Raw genomic sequence first — 5,317 nt, 5'->3', positions numbered from 1 at the left:
TAAAACTGGAATGTCTTTTACAAACATGAACAATTCCAAAAATGAGACTAGTAAAGAGTCTTCTAAAAAGAATTTAAACTAACTAACAACAACATGCTTAGTAAGTGAGTTATCATAACATAGTTTATATATTTAAGTATTATTGTTTATTAGATTTAAGTATGTATTATTATATATATATATATATATATATATATATGTTTAGTAAGGCCCATGTTGAGACTGAACTAACAAGAAAGAAGGTTAGAATAAAATTCATTGGTAAAAATGGAAATTCAAAACTGTGTAAAGTTGTCAAATGTTATATAAATGCTAGTTAAATTAATTCTTTTTTCAGGCAGTCATGCTGTTGAAGTTAGTCAGATTTTAGTTTATTTGTGAAACTTGCATATTTTTGGAAATTGTATTTACGAGTATAGATTTGGTTTAAAATAAATTATATATTCATTAATTTATAATAATAGAATTAATGTTTTTCACTAGAAATTGCATTCTGAACACTGTGTTAATAGTTATTAATAGTAAAAGTCATGCACCTAAACTTTTATTTAGTTGTTTGTATTGACCTTTCCTGTTTGAGATGAAAAGTAAAGTTTATGGTCACAAGATGAACTTAACTCAGATTTGACAAGATTAACCTATGAATTAATTTATGATCTAGATCAAAGATACTTCTGTGTAATTGGTCCTCCTTTAGATCTGGGTGATTAGACATATTTGCCAGTCAATTAATTGATGGACCCATTAACTCTCTCAACACAGCTCGATCAATTTGACCGACCACGTGACTTTGTACTCATTTAAAGTCTTTATAGATCTAATATTTCTAACTTTCAATATAGTGTGTATATCTTCACAAAATTTGGCATTATTTCAGTTAATATTATGTCTTTTGCATTAAAAGATATCATACTTGTATATTAATAAAATATGGATTATTAGCTAAGATTTTATGCTATTCTAATTGCTATAACATAAACAAAAAGTAGTTTAATAAAATTTTGAATGTAAGACACTAAAACCTTGTGTCATTTGCAGTAAAGGATACCAGTGGCGATAGGGTTAATCAATTACTACAGTGTTTTTGAAAACACTTTATAGTGGATACTGCTTGTCAGTTGCCTTCCATTTAGGTATTAATTCAAAATTAGTGACAGTGGCAAATAGCCTTTATTAGCCTTGCCATAACAAAGACAGTGTGATCAAGTTTGGTTAGCAAAGGGAATTGAACCAAACAAACATAATGGCAATATTTTAATTACTTGGGTAGTTGTAATAATTTAATATAGTAATTATTAATAACTGTATTTCAATTAGATGATTATGTTTGTAACATTAAATGTAGTTGTAATTTTGACTAATTGATTGTGGGAATAATAGAAAACAAGTATTGGAACATTTAATTTTAATTAGTCGATTATTTGTGTGACATTAATTAATGTAGTTCTTGCTCATAGGTAATTAATTGAGTTGCCCAGCTGTAATCCTCCTCAACAGATTATTATATTATTTTCTTGAATCTATTTTATAAATGTTGCCTTATTTTAAGTGAATGAAGGCCATTTTCTTGTAGATCGCCTAAGTTTGAAATGTACAATTAAAAATGCACTTAAAACAAATTCCAATACCATAATGCAGGGTGTTGCTTAAATGATTGTCGTATATGTTATCTAACATATATAAAAGGCAGCGTGTGCCACGTAATGCTTGATTTATCGAAATACATTCATCCAGTTAGAATAGTTTTGATTACTGTCTGTCCAATTTTGTTGTCTATACATTTCATTTTATACTTTCAGTACATAGGCTAACAATAATATTAAAGTATACATAAAATCCTATTGTTGGAATGTAGTGTTACCAAAGTGCACTAGCTTTTCTGTATATTAAAAGTTGTTAATCTAACTGATTTTTACAAATAATTATCCTAGGAATATGCCACGAATTCATTTTATGAATTATCTTAATTTTGATTAGTTCACAAAGGAATTTATTGAAGTTTGACTACCTCAAACTGCACTTTTCTGCATCTTTGTTGATCAAGGTTGATTTTGCAAAATGTATTTCAGTTATCTATGAAATGTGAGGTTAGGGTATATTAATGGGGTAAGGATGGTAGTACTTGCCCCGTCACATTTGATGGGCTATACGCTAGTATCAAATAAATCTGGGTCTTGCTTAAATGATTGTGTCATAGGTGTTACATCAGTTGTGAAGCGCTTAGAATGTAATAGCTTTAACATTATGACATTTGTGATGAAAAATAACATGAATTGTTGAAAATACCAAACATCTGTTAGAGGACTAGTGATTGAAACATAAAAAAATCACATTTTTATATAATAATTCTCCTAGTTCTATTAACTTATGATTCATTCTTCTTTTTATTGTTTGTTTTATACTTGTTATACCTTTTTTGTTATACAGATTAGGAACATAAGTACCTATAGTATTTTATCTTTGCAAAATGTGTATCATTGTTTTGCTTGGAATTGATTGCTTTTCTGCAGTTAAACGCTTCTCAGTAATATAAAGTACTCTAAAAAAAACAAAGGAAGGAAGGGATAAAACTAAATGTAATGAAATCATTGACAGGTAAGAATATTTGTGATGTCTTACCCGCCAAACCTGTGGTTCCACTGGTTGTTGCTTTATCTTATCCGTGATAATACTCGCATGAAAAGATAGAAGAAAAGATGAAAAATCTCATTGTTCAATAGAATTAGTTTAGTACGATAATTATTTGTTACTTCTCGATTCAAGCATGTATCAAGAGACCTTGTAAATTTAGTTTTTAAATTCTAGGTCCGAAATATTACCATTTTTTATTTTTTTGTTGGGTCGTGTAAAGTTTGTGAATCACAGTAAAATTTTAAATGATGTTAATACATATTTTGATTGATTTATAGCATGACCATTTTAATGTAAAATACCACAATATTCCTGTTTATAATGCATATGTAATTAAATTATTAAGAGAGAGATGATATTTTTCAAAATTTGCTCCATGTATCTTCAGTATCTACTGCTAAGGCTCGGCATGGTCAAATGGTTAGGGCGCTCGACTTACAATCTGCGGGTCACAAGTTCGAATCTCCATCCCACCAAACGTGTTCACCTTTTCTAACATATAATTAGTTGTTGATTTTTAAAAAAAAATGTTAAACTTCTTTTGTTAATTACTGTCATCGTAAAGTAGTATCTTTGCCAGACTGATAACCAACTGAGTAACCTTTGGAAATATGCTAAAAAGACAACTTTGTGTTCTCCATATACATATGTGTGTGCGCACGTATTAAAAATTGTTTCACATATTAAAGTTTTGTCTGTTAAAAGATATAACAATTCACTTGAATCATGATAAGCTCATAATTTGTATATTAGAGTATTTTAACTTAACAGTCACAGTTAGTTGCAACTGGTTTTAAATTGACTACCACTTTGTTTTTCTAAATTTCATGGTAAGCAAAATTAGATTTTATTTTATATATTTAACTCACAATGTCTTTTATTTTCATCTGTAGCTTTTAAACAATGAAGTAGAGAGTGATCGTAGTAGCCGAGGGTCTCAAGACATGCTAATTCAGCAACTTCTTAAAGCAGAATCTCAAGAAAAGGTACATCTTGGAATGACTTGTCTAAACCTTGTATTATTATTTTATCAAATAATATTGTACTTTTATGTCCTTGAGTAAGTATGGGTGTTTATTTTTTATTCTTCAACATATTTTTAATTTCGCTATTGCACATTTATCATCTTCAAGGTTTTGTAATCTTTATTTTGAATGATCACACTTATTATCTGATTGAAGTAAAAGACTGAGTATGTTTAATCAGTGTAAAATTAAATCTGTACGTTTCCCATCATAAAAAATATCAGTGTAAAAAATAATGCAGTCAGACACTTGTAGTTTTTTAATTTAAATGAAAGAACACACAAGTTCTACTTGTGAGTTTTTTGGCCAGTTTATTTTAACATGGGTTGATAATTGCCAGCAATTACATTACATTATAATTACAGATGTTAAGAAGTGCACTTTTAATTGGTTAACAAGGACAAATTAGCTTTTTTTTTTCCAACGTTATGAATTTCCTAGAAGACTAAGTGCCACATTATGCTTAGAAAAAAATTCAGAAAATTTACAACACTAATGACTTTATTGGGAGTGATCTGATTGGTTAAATATTTTAAGAACTAGTAGGAAACTAAGAGGAAGAATTTTCTAAAATATAATTTGATTAACAGGTTTTTTTTTGCCTATGTCAAGTATAGCAGATAAAAATGTTTTTTTTTTCCTATAGAATGAGAACTCTGTTAGTGGAGATAATGTACAATCCAGTTCAACAGACCAGCTATTTAAGAACTTGGTTCTCCGTTCCAATTGGACATCAAACTCTTCTTCATTTCCCACTTCACTCAGTGAAGTTTTTGGCTCCATCTCCAAGAGAAAATCTGATGATGATGCTGATTCTGGTTCTAATCCACCATCAAAAACGACCAGCTGTTCAACATGTGAGTTTAACAAAAGCTTACCTAATAGAACTGGAATGTTTATATTGTGTGACTGACTTTCAATTACATGCCTACCACCTATTTCAATGTTATTAGAATCATACCAGTTTTCCTCGTACTTCTCTGAATTCAGATTTTTTAGTTGTGTATATTTCTTACTTTTTGAAAAATTATTTGTTAAACCTTCGTCATTTTTCAAAAATCTGAAGCTTTTGTTTTATTTACATGTTTAATTTAACTCTTTCAGCACGGGGGTGGGCCATGGAACCAACCTCATAACCATTTTGTGATTGTTATAGTTTTCATGCTAAAACTTTTAAATTAGTGAGTGTATATTAACGAAATTTGGCAGATTATTAGTAAACATTACAATGCTTTCATACGCAAAGTATCAAGTTTTTTTATTAAGTCTTAAAGTTTGTAAAGCAATGTTTTTCTCGTGCCTTTTTTTTTCTTTTCACATGTTGCCCATCTATCATGCTAAGTAATTTTCATTTTAAGATTAAAAATATTTTGTGCATCAGAAAATTTTAAAATCTCGCATATGAAATCTTTATAATGTCCAAATAGTTATCAAATGTTTCTTAAGTAAACTATTTTATCTGTTATTTTCAGTAATTAATTTGTGTAGATTATTACTATTTTGAAATAAGTTCTTAAACTTTTTTCTTAAAACATAGAACAGTAAATAAAGAAGTAAAGCAAACAATTATCTCTTCTAGTTCTGACCTTTGTACTTGGTTGCTGCTTGATGTAGGTTGCTAAGCCTTTTAAAATTTTGTACGTGGAGGATATGAAACAAAA

General features: G+C 28.8%; 1 pseudogene; it reads left to right on the top strand.

Moving 5' to 3' along the window:
* LOC106467150 overlaps nucleotides 1-5,317 on the top strand; it is a 66,005-nt pseudogene that overhangs the window by 29,207 nt on the left and 31,481 nt on the right.

The sequence above is a fragment of the Limulus polyphemus genome, unplaced genomic scaffold, assembly GCF_000517525.1.
Source record: "Limulus polyphemus unplaced genomic scaffold, Limulus_polyphemus-2.1.2 Scaffold2508, whole genome shotgun sequence".
Classification (NCBI taxonomy): Eukaryota; Metazoa; Arthropoda; class Merostomata; order Xiphosura; family Limulidae; genus Limulus; species Limulus polyphemus.
The sequence above is the reverse complement of the archived record's forward strand: the minus strand, read 5'-3'. Positions and strand labels throughout refer to the sequence as shown.